Source organism: Venturia canescens, chromosome 9, assembly GCF_019457755.1.
Source record: "Venturia canescens isolate UGA chromosome 9, ASM1945775v1, whole genome shotgun sequence".
NCBI lineage: Eukaryota > Metazoa > Arthropoda > Insecta > Hymenoptera > Ichneumonidae > Venturia > Venturia canescens.
In genome coordinates, this window is record NC_057429.1 from 955,475 (window position 1) to 976,356 (window position 20,882).

The window sequence follows — 20,882 nt, forward strand, 5'->3', positions numbered from 1 at the left end:
TCACTGACATTTCGAACAGAACAGCTTTCCGACGTGCGATTCGAGATCATAACCTACAATCGAGTGATGTCGTTTCCGAACGTTCATAAACATGAAAATTTGTGATCACCAATACACTTTTGTGCGAATCGATGGAAATTAACAGGATTCACTGACATTTCGTTCTGAATCGCTTTCCGATGTGCGAATCGAGATAATACATTACAATCGAGTGATGTCGTTTCCGAACCTTCATAAACGTGAAAATTGGAGATCACCGATACACTTTTGTGTGAATCGATACATTTTATCAACATTCACTGACATTTCGAACAGAACAGCTTTCCGACGTGCGATTCGAGATCATAACCTACAATCGACTGATGTCGTTTCCGTACGTTCGTAAACATGAAAATTTGTGATCACCGATACACTTTTGTGCGAATCGATACAAATTAACAAGGTTCATTGACATTTCGTTCTAAATAGCTTTCCGATGTGCGAATCGAGATAATACATTACAATCGAGTGATGTCGTTTCCGAACGTTCATAAACGTGAAAATTGGAGATCACCGATACACTTTTGTGTGAATCGATACATTGTATCAACATTCACTGACATTTCGAACAGAACAGCTTTCCGACGTGCGATTCGAGATTATAACCTACAATCGACTGATGTCGTTTCCGTACGTTCGTAAACATGAAAATTTGTGATCACCGATACACTTTTGTGCGAATCGATACAAATTAACAAGGTTCATTGACATTTCGTTCTAAATAGCTTTCCGATGTGCGAATCGAGATAATACATTACAATCGAGTGATGTCGTTTCCGAACGTTCATAAACGTGAAAATTGGAGATCACCGATACACTTTTGTGTGAATCGATACATTTTATCAACATTCACTGACATTTCGAACAGAACAGCTTTCCGACGTGCGATTCGAGATTATAACCTACAATCGAGTGATGTCGTTTCCGAACGTTCATAAACATGAAAATTTGTGATCACCGATACACTTTTGTGCGAATCGATACAAATTAACAACGTTCACTGTTATTTCGTTCTGAATCGCTTTCCGACGTGTAATGATCTCGAATCGCACGTCGGAAAGCGATGCTAGTCGAAATGTCAGTGAATGTTGTTAAATTGTATCGATTCACACAAAAGTGTATCGGTGATCACCGTTCTTAATGTTTATGAACGTTCGGAAACGACATCGCTCAATTCTAAGGTATGATCTCGAATCGCACGTTGGAAAGCTGTTCTGTTCGAAATGTCAGTGAATGTTGTTAAATTGTATCGATTTACACAAAAGTGTATCGGTGATCACCAATTTTCATGTTCAGGAACGTTCGGAAACGACATCACTCGATTGTAAGGTATGATCTCGAATCGCACGTCGGAAAGCTGTTCTGTTCGAAATGTCAGTGAATGTTGTTAAATTGTATCGATTCACACAAAAGTGTATCGGTGATCACCAATTTTCACGTTTATGAACGTTCCGAAATGACATCACTCGATTGTAAGTTATGATCTCGGATCGCACGTCGGAAAGCTGTTCTGTTCGAAATGTCAGTGAATGTTGTTAAATTGTATAGATTCACACAAAAGTGTATCGGTGATCACCAATTTGCACGTTTATGAACGTTCGGAAACGACATCACTCGATTGTAATTTATGATCTCGAATCGAAATGTCATTGAATATTGTTAATTTGTCATGAATTGAACAAAAATTTTATTGGTGATCACCAACTTCATGTTTATGAACGTTCGGAAACGTTTTCATCGCTCGATTGTCAGTTCAGATCTCAAATGGCCCTTCGGATTGCGATACTAAATGTCTGTAAAATTGTTGATATGTGACGTTTATCGGTGACCGTTTCCAATCTTTCATAAACATGAAAATAGGTAATCAGCGATAATCTTTTCTGTTAATCGTTACAAATCAACAATTTTTTCCGACATTTCTATCAGAATCGCAATCCGAGATGCGATTCGAGACCGGAACTGACAATCGAACGATGTCGTTTCTGAACGTTCACAAATATGAAAATTGGTGATCACAAATAAATTTTTGTGAGAATCGCTACAAATTATCAAGATTCACTGACAATTCGAACAGAATCGGTTTCCGACGTGCGATTTGAGATCATAACTTACAATCGAGTTATGTCGTTTCCGAACGTGCATAAACATGAAAATTGGTGAACACGGATTCACTTTTGTGTGAATCGATAGAAATTAACAAGATTCACTGACATTTCGTTCTCAATCGCTTTCCGAAGTGGTGATCGAGATCATAACTTACAATCGAGTGATATCGTTTCCGAACCATCATAAACGTGAAAATTGGAGATCACCGATACACTTTTGTGTGAATCGATACAATTTAACAACGTTCACTGACATTTCGAAAAGAGCAGCTTTTCGATGTGCGATTCGATATCATAACTTACAATCGAGTGATGTCGTTTCCGACCGTTCATAAACGTGAAAATTGGAGATCACCGATACACTTTTGTGTGAATCGATTCAATTTAACAACATTCACTGACATTTCGAACAGAACAGCTTTCCGACGTGCGATTCGAGATCATAACCTACAATCGAGTGATGTCGTTTCCGAACGTTCATAAACATGAAAATTTGTGATCACCAATACACTTTTGTGCGAATCGATGGAAATTAACAGGATTCACTGACATTTCGTTCTGAATCGCTTTCCGATGTGCGAATCGAGATAATACATTACAATCGAGTGATGTCGTTTCCGAACCTTCATAAACGTGAAAATTGGAGATCACCGATACACTTTTGTGTGAATCGATACATTTTATCAACATTCACTGACATTTCGAACAGAACAGCTTTCCGACGTGCGATTCGAGATCATAACCTACAATCGACTGATGTCGTTTCCGTACGTTCGTAAACATGAAAATTTGTGATCACCGATACACTTTTGTGCGAATCGATACAAATTAACAAGGTTCATTGACATTTCGTTCTAAATAGCTTTCCGATGTGCGAATCGAGATAATACATTACAATCGAGTGATGTCGTTTCCGAACGTTCATAAACGTGAAAATTGGAGATCACCGATACACTTTTGTGTGAATCGATACATTGTATCAACATTCACTGACATTTCGAACAGAACAGCTTTCCGACGTGCGATTCGAGATTATAACCTACAATCGACTGATGTCGTTTCCGTACGTTCGTAAACATGAAAATTTGTGATCACCGATACACTTTTGTGCGAATCGATACAAATTAACAAGGTTCATTGACATTTCGTTCTAAATAGCTTTCCGATGTGCGAATCGAGATAATACATTACAATCGAGTGATGTCGTTTCCGAACGTTCATAAACGTGAAAATTGGAGATCACCGATACACTTTTGTGTGAATCGATACATTTTATCAACATTCACTGACATTTCGAACAGAACAGCTTTCCGACGTGCGATTCGAGATTATAACCTACAATCGAGTGATGTCGTTTCCGAACGTTCATAAACATGAAAATTTGTGATCACCGATACACTTTTGTGCGAATCGATACAAATTAACAACGTTCACTGTTATTTCGTTCTGAATCGCTTTCCGACGTGTAATGATCTCGAATCGCACGTCGGAAAGCGATGCTAGTCGAAATGTCAGTGAATGTTGTTAAATTGTATCGATTCACACAAAAGTGTATCGGTGATCACCGTTCTTAATGTTTATGAACGTTCGGAAACGACATCGCTCAATTCTAAGGTATGATCTCGAATCGCACGTTGGAAAGCTGTTCTGTTCGAAATGTCAGTGAATGTTGTTAAATTGTATCGATTTACACAAAAGTGTATCGGTGATCACCAATTTTCATGTTCAGGAACGTTCGGAAACGACATCACTCGATTGTAAGGTATGATCTCGAATCGCACGTCGGAAAGCTGTTCTGTTCGAAATGTCAGTGAATGTTGTTAAATTGTATCGATTCACACAAAAGTGTATCGGTGATCACCAATTTTCACGTTTATGAACGTTCCGAAATGACATCACTCGATTGTAAGTTATGATCTCGGATCGCACGTCGGAAAGCTGTTCTGTTCGAAATGTCAGTGAATTTCGTTAAATTGTATAGATTCACACAAAAGTGTATCGGTGATCACCAATTTGCACGTTTATGAACGTTCGGAAACGACATCACTCGATTGTAATTTATGATCTCGAATCGAAATGTCATTGAATATTGTTAATTTGTCATGAATTGAACAAAAATTTTATTGGTGATCACCAACTTCATGTTTATGAACGTTCGGAAACGTTTTCATCGCTCGATTGTCAGTTCAGATCTCAAATGGCCCTTCGGATTGCGATACTAAATGTCTGTAAAATTGTTGATATGTGACGTTTATCGGTGACCGTTTCCAATCTTTCATAAACATGAAAATAGGTAATCAGCGATAATCTTTTCTGTTAATCGTTACAAATCAACAATTTTTTCCGACATTTCTATCAGAATCGCAATCCGAGATGCGATTCGAGACCGGAACTGACAATCGAACGATGTCGTTTCTGAACGTTCACAAATATGAAAATTGGTGATCACAAATAAATTTTTGTGAGAATCGCTACAAATTATCAAGATTCACTGACAATTCGAACAGAATCGGTTTCCGACGTGCGATTTGAGATCATAACTTACAATCGAGTTATGTCGTTTCCGAACGTGCATAAACATGAAAATTGGTGAACACGGATTCACTTTTGTGTGAATCGATAGAAATTAACAAGATTCACTGACATTTCGTTCTCAATCGCTTTCCGAAGTGGTGATCGATATCATAACTTACAATCGAGTGATATCGTTTCCGAACCATCATAAACGTGAAAATTGGAGATCACCGATACACTTTTGTGTGAATCGATACAATTTAACAACGTTCACTGACATTTCGAAAAGAGCAGCTTTTCGATGTGCGATTCGATATCATAACTTACAATCGAGTGATGTCGTTTCCGACCGTTCATAAACGTGAAAATTGGAGATCACCGATACACTTTTGTGTGAATCGATTCAATTTAACAACATTCACTGACATTTCGAACAGAACAGCTTTCCGACGTGCGATTCGAGATCATAACCTACAATCGAGTGATGTCGTTTCCGAACGTTCATAAACATGAAAATTTGTGATCACCAATACACTTTTGTGCGAATCGATGGAAATTAACAGGATTCACTGACATTTCGTTCTGAATCGCTTTCCGATGAGCGAATCGAGATAATACATTACAATCGAGTGATGTCGTTTCCGAACGTTCATAAACGTGAAAATTGGAGTTCACCGATACACTTTTGTGTGAATCGATACATTTTATCAACATTCACTGACATTTCGAACAGAACAGCTTTCCGACGTGCGATTCGAGATCATAACCTACAATCGACTGATGTCGTTTCCGTACGTTCATAAACATGAAAATTTGTGATCACCGATACACTTTTGTGCGAATCGATACAAATTAACAAGGTTCACGGACATTTCGTTCTGAATAGCTTTCCGATGTGCGAATCGAGATAATACATTACAATCGAGTGATGTCGTTTCCGAACGTTCATAAACGTGAAAATTGGAGATCACCGATACACTTTTGTGTGAATCGATACAATTTAACAACATTCACTGACATTTCGAAAAGAGCAGCTTGTCGATGTGCGATTCGATATCATAACTTACAATCGAGTGATGTCGTTTCCGACCGTTCATAAACGTGGAAATTGGAGATCACCGATACACTTTTGTGTGAATCGATTCAATTTAACAACATTCACGGACATTTCGAACAGAACAGCTTTCCGACGTGCGATTCGAGATCATAACCTACAATCGAGTGATGTCGTTTCCGAACGTTCATAAACATGAAAATTTGTGATCACCAATTCACTTTTGTGCGAATCGATGGAAATTAACAGGATTCACTGACATTTCGTTCTGAATCGCTTTCCGATGTGCGAATCGAGATAATAATCGAGTGATGTCGTTTCCGAACGTTCATAAACGTGAAAATTGGAGTTCACCGATACACTTTTGTGTGAATCGATACATTTTATCAACATTCACTGACATTTCGAACAGAACAGCTTTCCGACGTGCGATTCGAGATCATAACCTACAATCGAGTGATGTCGTTTCCGAACGTTCATAGACATGAAAATTTGTGATCACCGATACACTTTTGTGCGATTCGATACGAATTAACAAGGTTCACTGACATTTCGTTCTGAATAGCTTTCCGATGTGCGAATCGAGATAATACATTACAATCGAGTGATGTCGTTTTCGAACGTTCATAAACGTGAAAATTGGAGATCACCGATACACTTTTGTGTGAATCGATACATTTTATCAACATTCACTGACATTTCGAACAGAACAGCTTTCCGACGTGCGATTCGAGATTATAACCTACAATCGAGTGATGTCGTTTCCGAACGTTCATAAACATTAAAATTTGTGATCACCGATACACTTTTGTGCGAATCGATACAAATTAACAAGGTTCACTGACATTTCGTTCTGAATAGCTTTCCGATGTGCGAATCGAGATAATACATTACAATCGAGTGATGTCGTTTCCGAACGTTCATAAACGTGAAAATTGGAGATCACCGATACACTTTTGTGTGAATCGATACATTTTATCAACATTCACTGACATTTCGAACAGAACAGCTTTCCGACGTGCGATTCGAGATCATAACCTACAATCGACTGATGTCGTTTCCGTACGTTCATAAACATGAAAATTTGTGATCACCGATACACTTTTGTGCGAATCGATACAAATTAACAAGGTTCATTGACATTTCGTTCTAAATAGCTTTCCGATGTGCGAATCGAGATAATACTGTTACGTCGTGTGGTTTAATGCCCGGATTTTTAGAGAGAGACAAATTATCTAACGAAATACTGACAATACGATTCACGGCTACGGACGGTAAGAGAGAAACTTTTTAGAGCAGCCCGCTTGGTATGACAGGGATTTACCCTGGTCGCGGTTGGTTAATTTACCGACTGCTGGAAATGTGGAACTCTACTTGACCGATTGAATTGATACAGACTGAATTACCGTCAGCAGTATGCTCGAGGGTCGGTAACCGGAAGAATTTATTTGTCCAGAAAAATGATACACGGGGTACGACGCGTAGACTTATTTTAGATCTCGTATTTGAGAAGGTGAGATTTTCCCCCTCAGGACCGAAACCTATGCTCGTGAGATATTTACCGGATGACCTTTTCAGAATAAAAATAAAATAAAACTCACTTACCGTTTAGTTATTCTTCGACGGATGAGTTAATCGATTGTTATTACTTCGATGTCGATTGGTGTTGATGGTCGGGAAACGGTCGATGCCTCCGAGATGTTTTCACAATCGGGATTGTACTCCTCTCGTTGAGTGAAGATCGATGAACCGACCAAACGTCCCAATGAGTATGGCGAATTAGGGTCGATAATGAAGATGCTCTTCCGAATGATAACGTCGGAAACGACGCGAATTTTACTCGGACCCGATTTTAACACCAAATTATAAATAATATCGTTCGGATATTCGACACCAGAGTTTTCAGATAGCTGTGAGTGTTGAGTGGCTTTGCACAATGTTTTCACCCACGATTTATTATTACCGCGGTTTAGAGCGGGTCTGTTACAGGCACGTGCGATAGCCCGGCGGATTTGAAATTTAACGCCTCCTCGACGTCTAGGCATAATAAGAGAATTTCATAATTAAATTTATATTTCGATAATTAATTCAAGTTTGTTTAAAGGATAGAAAAGAGAAAGAAATCTCGTTGACGTGCCAAATTCTCCAGCACAGAACAATGAGGAGGAGAGAGAGAGATAGAAATCTCGTTGGCGTGCCAAATTCTCCAGCACAGAACAATGAGAAAGAGAGAGAGAGATAGAAATATGTATCGGCGTGCCAAATTCTCCAGCACCGAACGATACAAATGAAGGAATTTAAAATACGATCTAACGTGCCTGAGTCTAGCACAAAAAGAATCGTATGCAAAAACTTGAATTAATTATTCAACTGAGAGATTGAATAAAAGAAATATGCCAGATTATAAAGGAAATAAATCCGCAGGTTTATCGCTGAATTAAGGCACGAAAATGAAATTAAATGATGCCACGTTTCAAATAATTTACAATGTTAGATAAAAGAGAGAATGAAAATTAATAAATTCGTTCAGTAATGAACACGAGTTTTGTAAAACATGAAGTTGAGACTCTAGTTAATCTTGATGAAAATAACTCGTGAAAATTTATAATTCGAGAAAAATAATTAGACTCGATTTTATCGAATTAAGAAATATTAATTCTCGAGGAAAAGAATGGAAAAATCACTCGAAGAAAATTGATGATAATAATTCGCGAGTTTCGGTGAAAAAATACTCGAACGAAAGAAATGATTTCGAATTATCGCGAGTTTCGGTGGAAATTACTCAACGGAAATAAATTGTTAATTAATCGCGAGATTCGGTGGAAATTGCTCAGCGGAAATAAATTGTTAATTAATCGCGAGATTCGGTGGAAATTACTCAACGGAAATAAATTGTTAATTAATCGCGAGATTCGGTGGAAATTACTCAACGAGGGTTTAAGGATGATTTGAATGATTATTTTAAACACTTTTCACCCTTTTTACACTTATGTATTGTTACAAACTTTTAAGTTGCGATGTTACAAAATTAAAATAAACTTGTACGATTAACTTGTACGAAAAAGAACTTTAAAAACTTATTAAAAACTTTTCGATTTTCAGCTGCTCTGCGGGAGTATCCGTGCTCGCTCTCGGCCGGAGTTCGACTGGCTAGCTGTGGAGAGATTCGAGAACTTTAAAAACTTATTAAAAACTATTCGATTTTCAGCTGCTCTGCGGGAGTATCCGTGCTCGCTCTCGGCCGGAGTTCGACTGGCTTGCTGGGGAGAGATTCGAGAACAGATGAGTGCGGCGCGCCTGCGCTCTTAAATAGCAGCGTCCCGTTGGAGTATCGGTGAGGCCGGGCGTCTCGGTGTTGGTTGGCGCACACAAATAAAGTGAGTATCCGTGACTCTTATATACTGTTTCTATATACTTTATAAATTCGTTTAACTCGTAATTATTGATTATTTAAAACCAGTTTAATTAATCATTAATTTTACATTTATTTTCAGCTTAATTTTAAGGTAAGTACATTTTCGTTATATTTTATTTATCAATAATTAATTAACTTCAGTTAAATAATTATTGATTTTACATTCTTATTTACTATTCATTGTAAGATTATTATCTCATTATTGTTTCTAGGTTTTCTCTGGATACAACGGGTGTGTAAGTATATTTAATTTCTTCTTATAACAATTAATTGGTTGTTTATTAATTGATTACGAATCGATGTTTATTTTATTGATTGATTGCCATTTTCTATTTTCAGGTTCTTCTGGATTCGACGGTGATAACATTTCGAGTTTGGTAAGTACAATTATTGCTTATTTAATTAATTATTTCGTTATTTTATAAATATTATTTTGATCGCAGGATCTCTACGGGTGTTTACAACGATTTGGACGGAGCGCAGCGAAGTTTCATCGGTAAGTGTACGTTTTCTACATACTTTCTTTTATTGTTTAACATTTAACAATTTATTTTTCTGTGCGTTTTCCAGGAAGTTTTGTACAGCGTTTTGACGAGGACTGTCACATCTGGCACGTGCGTGACTTCGCCTAAGAGACTCTTGAGAAGTTTTTCTAGAGTCCTTTCTTTTCGCTGGGAAAAACCCTCGAAAAAATTGGAAAGAAAGGGTCATAAAAAAGGACTCGAGTGAAGGGTCAGGGTTGACGAGTGTCGACGTATGAATTTTGGTAAGTTTGGAAAGAAGAATTATTTAGTTTTGTTTGTGCGTGAATTCGCGTAATTAATTCTTTTGATAGGCTGTACTGTCGCGCTACGCCGGATGAAGATATCGGGTTTCACCTCGCGGATTTTCTGATGACAATAATCAATACGAGATTTATCCTCTGCGAGTGGGTGAATTATTATTATTTTATTTGTATAAAAATATGCTTTCGGACCGGAAATGCATTTGCAGTTTTTGTAAATAAGTGTTCCAGAGATTCACCTATGTGAATTTATATCGTAGCCTAAGCATTATATAAGAAGCGTTTTAGCGAGTCTATGTACATACATGTCCACACGTATCTATATATACTTTAACTTATGTATAAACCTTATATACTCATATACCTCGATAGAAATAGCGAAATAAGCGTTTCTGTTCCCCATATACATATATTTGTGTTTCTTGATTGAAAATAAAGATAATTTGTTTGTAACGAAATTTGTTTATTTATTAACAATTATTGTTTATATGCTTAAAAATGTGTCAATCGCTTTTGAACTGTGTCCTATGTCGCCTTGCTATGAAATCCCATTGATTTCCTGAGTTTTTGATGTGTTTTGGGTGATCCGCGGTTTTCCGCGGTTTTTCGCGGTTAACCCGCGAATTGGTATATCAGCGAAATATTTGTGTAAAGTGGTCGAGTTTGTAATCATTTTAAAGGGCATTGAATTCCCTATCGTTTGAGAGTAACAGAGATAATTTATCCACATAATTGTTAATTAATGAAATTAAATATTGTTAAATTTTTATGTTTCGGAAAAGTTGTAAAAAGCACCCAAGTTACTTATTACGGTCTTTGCTATTGAATCTAATCGTTTGGAACTTGATTTTCGACGTTTTTGGACGATTCGCGGTAATTCGCGGTTATTCGCGGTTTTTCCGCGAATTGATAACTCACAGAAGAATTATTGCAAAATGGTCGTGCGAGTATTCATTTGAAAGGGATTTTGATCTAGAACACGCTCGTAGCGTTAAAATTTAGATAACTGTAAAATTGTTAGTTAATGAAATTTGAAATTGTTAACTTTTGATATTTGGTAAAAATGATTAAAAGGTACCCGTGTGAGGTATCAAAATAAAGCTCTTTTCATAAGAAACACGTTCCAATTGTTAAAAATGCTCTAAGTCGATTATTGTTAGTTAATGAAAATTGAAATTTCGAGAGCGCTGAGTGATGACTCATCGGGCGCTCGGGCTCCGTGAGGCAGGTCAGTTGCGCGCGGGGCTCGCTAGTCTACATACTATAGCGTTTACTGAACTATAGCGCTCCTTAAAAGTTATTTTCGCCTTTCTATGTTGGTCACTATTATTTCCAATAATAAATTTTATTTTTTAAGCGGCAATTTTAAATATATTTTCTTTATGTTACAGATACATACCAGCCAACACGATGGTGGAGACCCTAGGACGTAACACAATTTAACAACATTCACTGACATTTCGACTAGCATCGCTTTCCGACGTGCGATTCGAGATCATTACACGTCGGAAAGCGATTCAGAACGAAATGACAGTGAACGTTGTTAATTTGTATCGATTCGCACTAAAGTGTATCGGTGATCACAAATTTTCATGTTTATGAACGTTCGGAAACGACATCACTCGATTGTAGGTTATAATCTCGAATCGCACGTCGGAAGGCTGTTCTGTTCGAAATGTCAGTGAATGTTGATAAAATGTATCGATTCACACAAAAGTGTATCGGTGATCTCCAATTTTCACGTTTATGAACGTTCGGAAACGGCATCACTCGATTGTAATGTATTATCTCGATTCGCACATCGGAAAGCTATTCAGAACGAAATGTCAGTGAACCTTGTTAATTTGTATCGAATCGCACAAAAGTGTATCGGTGATCACAAATTTTCATATCTATGAACGTTCGGAAACGACATCACTCGATTGTAGGTTATAATCTCGAATCGCACGTCGGAAAGTGGTTCTGTTCGAAATGTCAGTGAATGTTGAAAAAATGTATCGATTCACACAAAAGTGTATCGGTGATCTCCAATTTTCACGTTTATGAACGTTCGGAAACGACATCACTCGATTGTAATGTATTATCTCGATTCGCACATCGGAAAGCTATTCAGAACGAAATGTCCGTGAACCTTGTTAATTTGTATCGATTCGCACAAAAGTGTATCGGTGATCACAAATTTTCATGTTTATGAACGTACGGAAACGACATCAGTCGATTGTAGGTTATGATCTCGAATCGCACGTCGGAAAGCTGTTCTGTTCGAAATGTCAGTGAATGTTGATAAAATGTATCGATTCACACAAAAGTGTATCGGTGAACTCCAATTTTCACGTTTATGAACGTTCGGAAACGACATCACTCGATTGAAATGTATTATCTCGATTCGCACATCGGAAAGCGATTCAGAACGAAATGTCAGTGAATCCTGTTAATTTCCATCGATTCGCACAAAAGTGTATTGGTGATCACAAATTTTCATGTTTATGAACGTTCGGAAACGACATCACTCGATTGTAGGTTATGATCTCGAATCGCACGTCGGAAAGCTGTTCTGTTCGAAATGTCAGTGAATGTTGTTAAATTGAATCGATTCACACAAAAGTGTATCGGTGATCTCCAATTTTCACTTTTATGAACGGTCGGAAACGACATCACTCGATTGTAAGTTATGATATCGAATCGCACATCGAAAAGCTGCTCTTTTCGAAATGTCAGTGAATGTTGTTAAATTGTATCGATTCACACAAAAGTGTATCGGTGATCTCCAATTTTCACGTTTATGATGGTTCGAAAACGATATCACTCGATTGTAAGTTATGATCTCGATCACCACATCGGAAAGCGATTGAGAACGAAATGTCAGTGAAACTTGTTAATTTCTATCGATTCACACAAAAGTAAATCCGTGTTCACCAATTTTCATGTTTATGCACGTTCGGAAACGACATAACTCGATTGTAAGTTATGATCTCAAATCGCACGTCAGAAAGCGATTCTGTTCGAAATGTCATAGAATCTTGTTAATTTGTGATGACTTGAACAAAAAGTTTATCGTGATCACCGTTTTTCATGTATACGAACTTTCGGAGACGACATCACTCGATTGTAAGTTATGATCTCGAATCGCACGTCGGAAACCGATTCTGTTCGAATTGTCAGTGAATCTTGATAATTTGTAGCGATTCTCACAAAAATTTATTTGTGATCACCAATTTTCATATTTGTGAACGTTCAGAAACGACATCGTTCGATTGTCAGTTCCGGTCTCGAATCGCATCTCGGATTGCGATTCTGATAGAAATGTCGGAAAAAATTGTTGATTTGTAACGATTAACAGAAAAGATTATCGCTGATTACCTATTTTCATGTTTATGAAAGATTGGAAACGGTCACCGATAAACGTCACATATCAACAATTTTACAGACATTTAGTATCGCAATCCGAAGGGCCAATTGAGATCTGAACTGACAAACGAGCGATGAAAACGTTTCCGAACGTTCATAAACATGAAGTTGGTGATCACCAATAAAATTTTTGTTCAATTCATGACAAATTAACAATATTCAATGACATTTCAATTCGAGATCATAAATTACAATCGAGTGATGTCGTTTCCGAACGTTCATAAACGTGCAAATTGGTGATCACCGATACACTTTTGTGTGAATCTATACAATTTAACAACATTCACTGACATTTCGAACAGAACAGCTTTCCGACGTGCGATCCGAGATCATAACTTACAATCGAGTGATGTCATTTCGGAACGTTCATAAACGTGAAAATTGGTGATCACCGATACACTTTTGTGTGAATCGATACAATTTAACAACATTCACTGACATTTCGAACAGAACAGCTTTCCGACGTGCGATTCGAGATCATACCTTACAATCGAGTGATGTCGTTTCCGAACGTTCATGAACATGAAGAACGGTGATCACCTATACACTTTTGTGTGAATCGACACAAATTAACCAGATTCACTGACATTTCGTTCTGAATCGCTTTCCGATGTGCGAATCGCGATCACAGCTTACAATCGAGTGTTTTTGTTTCCGAACGTTCATAAACATGAAGAACGGTGATCGCCGATAGATTTTTGTGAGAATCGCAACAAATCAAGAAGATTCACTGACATTTCGAACAAAATCAGATTCCCACGTGCGATTCGAGATCATACCTTACAATCGAATGATGTCGTTTCCGAACGTTCATGAACATGAAAATTGGTGATCACCGGTACACTTTTGTGTGAATCGATACAATTTAACTAAATTCACTGAATTTTCGAACAGAACAGCTTTCCGACGTGCGATTCGAGATCATACCTTACAATCGAGTGATGTCGTTTCCGAACGTTCCTGAACATGAAAATTGGTGATCACCGATACACTTTCGTGTAAATCGATAAAAATTAACAAGATTCACTGACATTTCGAACTGAACAGCTTTCCGACGTGCGATTCGAGATCATACCTTACGATCGAGTGATGTCGTTTCCGAACGTTCATAAACATGAAGAACGGTGATCACCGATAGATTTTTGCGAGGATCGCAACAAATCAAGAAGATTCACTGACATTTCGAACAAAATCAGATTCCGACCTGCGATTCGAGAACATAACTTACAATCGAGTGATGTAGTTTTCGAACGTTCATAAACGTGAAAATTGGTGATCACCGATACACTTTTGTGTGAATCGATACAATTTTACAACATTCACTGACATTTCGAACAGAACAGCCTTCCGACGAGCGATTCGAGATCATACCTTACAATCGAGTGATGTCGTTTCCGAACGTTCATGAACATGAAAATTGGTGATCACCGATACACTTTTGTGTGAATCGATACAATTTAACAACATTCACTGACATTTCGAACAGAACAGCTTTCCGACGTGCGATTCGAGATCATACCTTACAATCGAGTGATGTCGTTTCCGAACGTTCATGAACATGAAAATTGGTGATCACCGATACACTTTTGTGTGAATCGATACATTTTATCAACATTCACTGACATTTCGAACAGAACAGCTTTCCGACGTGCGATTCGAGATCATAACCTACAATCGAGTGATGTCGTTTCCGAACATTCATAAACATGAAAATTTGTGATCACCAATACACTTTTGTGCGAATCGATGGAAATTAACGGGATTCACTGACATTTCGTTCTGAATCGCTTTCCGATGTGCGAATCGAGATAATACATTACAATCGAGTGATGTCGTTTCCGAACGTTCATAAACGTGAAAATTGGAGTTCACCGATACACTTTTGTGTGAATCGATACATTTTATCAACATTCACTGACATTTCGAACAGAACAGCTTTCCGACGTGCGATTCGAGATCATAACCTACAATCGACTGATGTCGTTTCCGTACGTTCATAAACATGAAAATTTGTGATCACCGATACACTTTTGTGCGAATCGATACAAATTAACAAGGTTCACGGACATTTCGTTCTGAATAGCTTTCCGATGTGCGAATCGAGATAATACATTACAATCGAGTGATGTCGTTTCCGAACGTTCATAAACGTGAAAATTGGAGATCACCGATACACTTTTGTGTGAATCGATACAATTTAACAACATTCACTGACATTTCGAAAAGAGCAGCTTGTCGATGTGCGATTCGATATCATAACTTACAATCGAGTGATGTCGTTTCCGACCGTTCATAAACGTGGAAATTGGAGATCACCGATACACTTTTGTGTGAATCGATTCAATTTAACAACATTCACGGACATTTCGAACAGAACAGCTTTCCGACGTGCGATTCGAGATCATAACCTACAATCGAGTGATGTCGTTTCCGAACGTTCATAAACATGAAAATTTGTGATCACCAATTCACTTTTGTGCGAATCGATGGAAATTAACAGGATTCACTGACATTTCGTTCTGAACCGCTTTCCGATGTGCGAATCGAGGTAATAATCGAGTGATGTCGTTTCCGAACGTTCATAAACGTGAAAATTGGAGTTCACCGATACACTTTTGTGTGAATCGATACATTTTATCAACATTCACTGACATTTCGAACAGAACAGCTTTCCGACGTGCGATTCGAGATCATAACCTACAATCGAGTGATGTCGTTTCCGAACGTTCATAGACATGAGAATTTGTGATCACCGATAAACTTTTGTGCGATTCGATACGAATTAACAAGGTTCACTGACATTTCGTTCTGAATAGCTTCCCGATGTGCGAATCGAGATAATACATTACAATCGAGTGATGTCGTTTCCGAACGTTCATAAACGTGAAAATTGGAGATCACCGATACACTTTTGTGTGAATCGATACATTTTATCAACATTCACTGACATTTCGAACAGAACAGCTTTCCGACGTGCGATTCGAGATCATAACCTACAATCGACTGATGTCGTTTCCGTACGTTCATAAACATGAAAATTTGTGATCACCGATACACTTTTGTGCGAATCGATACAAATTAACAAGGTTCATTGACATTTCGTTCTAAATAGCTTTCCGATGTGCGAATCGAGATAATACATTACAATGGAGTGATGTCGTTTCCGAACGTTCATAAACGTGAAAATGGGAGATCACCGATACACTTTTGTGTGAATCGATACATTTTATCAACATTCACTGACATTTCGAACAGAACAGCTTTCCGACGTGCGATTCGAGATTATAACTTACAATCGAGTGAGGTCGTTTCCGAATGTTCATAAACATGAAAATTTGTGATCACCGATACACTTTTGTGCGAATCGATACAAATTAACAACGTTCACTGTCATTTCGTTCTGAATCGCTTTCCGACGTGGTGATCGAGATCATAACTTACAATCGAGTGATATCGTTTCCGAACCATCATAAACGTGAAAATTGGAGATCACCGATACACTTTTGTGTTTATCGATACAATTTAACAACATTCACTGACATTTCGAAAAGAGCAGCTTTTCGATGTGCGATTCGATATCATAACTTACAATCGAGTGATGTCGTTTCCGACCGTTCATAAACGTGAAAATTGGAGATCACCGATACACTTTTGTGTGAATCGATACATTTTATCAACATTCACTGACATTTCGAACAGAACAGCTTTCCGACGTGCGATTCGAGATTATAACCTACAATCGAGTGATGTCGTTTCCGAACGTTCATAAACATTAAAATTTGTGATCACCGATACACTTTTGTGCGAATCGATACAAATTAACAAGGTTCACTGACATTTCGTTCTGAATAGCTTTCCGATGTGCGAATCGAGATAATACATTACAATCGAGTGATGTCGTTTCCGAACGTTCATAAACATGAAAATTTGTGATCACCAATACACTTTTGTGCGAATCGATGGAAATTAACAGGATTCACTGACATTTCGTTCTGAATCGCTTTCCGATGTGCGAATTGAGATAATACATTACAATCGAGTGATGTCGTTTCCGAACGTTCATAAACGTGAAAATTGGAGATCACCGATACACTTTTGTGTGAATCGATACATTTTATCAACATTCACTGACATTTCGAACAGAACAGCTTTCCGACGTGCGATGCGAGATCATAACCTACAATCGACTGATGTCGTTTCCGTACGTTCATAAACATGAAAATTTGTGATCACCGATACACTTTTGTGCGAATCGATACAAATTAACAAGGTTCATTGACATTTCGTTCTAATTAGCTTTCCGATGTGCGAATCGAGATAATACATTACAATCGAGTGATGTCGTTTCCGAACGTTCATAAACGTGAAAATTGGAGATCACCGATACACTTTTGTGTGAATCGATACATTGTATCAACATTCACTGACATTTCGAACAGAACAGCTTTCCGACGTGCGATTCGAGATTATAACCTACAATCGACTGATGTCGTTTCCGTACGTTCGTAAACATGAAAATTTGTGATCACCGATACACTTTTGTGCGAATCGATACAAATTAACAAGGTTCATTGACATTTCGTTCTAAATAGCTTTCCGATGTGCGAATCGAGATAATACATTACAATCGAGTGATGTCGTTTCCGAACGTTCATAAACGTGAAAATTGGAGATCACCGATACACTTTTGTGTGAATCGATACATTTTATCAACATTCACTGACATTTCGAACAGAACAGCTTTCCGACGTGCGATTCGGGATTATAACCTACAATCGAGTGATGTCGTTTCCGAACGTTCATAAACATGAAAATTTGTGATCACCGATACACTTTTGTGCGAATCGATACAAATTAACAACGTTCACTGTCATTTCGTTCTGAATCGCTTTCCGACGTGTAATGATCTCGAATCGCACGTCGGAAAGCGATGCTAGTCGAAATGTCAGTGAATGTTGTTAAATTGTATCGATTCACACAAAAGTGTATCGGTGATCACCGTTCTTAATGTTTATGAACGTTCGGAAACGACATCACTCAATTCTAAGGTATGATCTCGAATCGCACGTTGGAAAGCTGTTCTGTTCGAAATGTCAGTGAATGTTGTTAAATTGTATCGATTCACACAAAAGTGTATCGGTGATCACCAATTTTCACGTTTATGAACGTTCGGAAATGACATCACTCGATTGTAAGTTATGATCTCGGATCGCACGTCGGAAAGCTGTTCTGTTCGAAATGTCAGTGAATGTTGTTAAATTGTATAGATTCACACAAAAGTGTATCGGTGATCACCAATTTGCACGTTTATGAACGTTCGGAAACGACATCACTCGATTGTAATTTATGATCTCGAATCGAAATGTCATTGAATATTGTTAATTTGTCATGAATTGAACAAAAATTTTATTGGTGATCACCAACTTCATGTTTATGAACGTTCGGAAACGTTTTCATCGCTCGATTGTCAGTTCAGATCTCAAATGGCCCTTCGGATTGCGATACTAAATGTCTGTAAAATTGTTGATATGTGACGTTTATCGGTGACCGTTTCCAATCTTTCATAAACATGAAAATAGGTAATCAGCGATAATCTTTTCTGTTAATCGTTACAAATCAACAATTTTTTCCGACATTTCTATCAGAATCGCAATCCGAGATGCGATTCGAGACCGGAACTGACAATCGAACGATGTCGTTTCTGAACGTTCACAAATATGAAAATTGGTGATCACAAATAAATTTTTGTGAGAATCGCTACAAATTATCAAGATTCACTGACAATTCGAACAGAATCGGTTTCCGACGTGCGATTCGAGATCATAACTTACAATCGAGTGATGTCGTCTCCGAAAGTTCGTATACATGAAAAACGGTGATCACTATAAACTTTTTGTTCAAGTCATCACAAATTAACAAGATTCTATGACATTTCGAACAGAATCGCTTTGTGACGTGCGATTTGAGATCATAACTTACAATCGAGTTATGTCGTTTCCGAACGTGCATAAACATGAAAATTGGTGAACACGGATTCACTTTTGTGTGAATCGATAGAAATTAACAAGATTCACTGACATTTCGTTCTCAATCGCTTTCCGATGTGGTGATCGAGATCATAACTTACAATCGAGTGATATCGTTTCCGAACCATCATAAACGTGAAAATTGGAGATCACCGATACACTTTTGTGTGAATCGATACAATTTAACAACATTCACTGACATTTCGAAAAGAGCAGCTTTTCGATGTGCGATTCGATATCATAACTTACAATCGAGTGATGTCGTTTCCGACCGTTCATAAACGTGAAAATTGGAGATCACCGATACACTTTTGTGTGAATCGATTCAATTTAACAACATTCACTGACATTTCGAACAGAACAGCTTTCCGACGTGCGATTCGAGATCATAACCTACAATCGAGTGATGTCGTTTCCGAACGTTCATAAACATGAAAATTTGTGATCACCAATACACTTTTGTGCGAATCGATGGAAATTAACAGGATTCACTGACATTTCGTTCTGAATCGCTTTCCGATGTGCGAATCGAGATAATACATTACAATCGAGTGATGTCGTTTCCGAACCTTCATAAACGTGAAAATTGGAGATCACCGATACACTTTTGTGTGAATCGATACATTTTATCAACATTCACTGACATTTCGAACAGAACAGCTTTCCGACGTGCGATTCGAGATCATAACCTACAATCGACTGATGTCGTTTCCGTACGTTCGTAAACATGAAAATTTGTGATCACCGATACACTTTTGTGCGAATCGATACAAATTAACAAGGTTCATTGACATTTCGTTCTAAATAGCTTTCCGATGTGCGAATCGAGATAATACATTACAATCGAGTGATGTCGTTTCCGAACGTTCATAAACGTGAAAATTGGAGATCACCGATACACTTTTGTGTGAATCGATACATTGTATCAACATTCACTGACATTTCGAACAGAACAGCTTTCCGACGTGCGATTCGAGATTATAACCTACAATCGACTGATGTCGTTTCCGTACGTTCGTAAACATGAAAATTTGTGATCACCGATACACTTTTGTGCGAATCGATACAAATTAACAAGGTTCATTGACATTTCGTTCTAAATAGCTTTCCGATGTGCGAATCGAGATAATACATTACAATCGAGTGATGTCGTTTCCGAACGTTCATAAACGTGAAAATTGGAGATCACCGATACACTTTTGTGTGAATCGATACATTTTATCAACATTCACTGACATTTCGAACAGAACAGCTTTCCGACGTGCGATTCGAGATTATAACCTACAATCGAGTGATGTCGTTTCCGAACGTTCATAAACATGAAAATTTGTGATCACCGATACACTTTTGTGCGAATCGATACAAATTAACAACGTTCACTGTTATTTCGTTCTGAATCGCTTTCCGACGTGTAATGATCTCGAATCGCACGTCGGAAAGCGATGCTAGTCGAAATGTCAGTGAATGTTGTTAAATTGTATCGATTCACACAAAAGTGTATCGGTGATCACCGTTCTTAATGTTTATGAACGTTCGG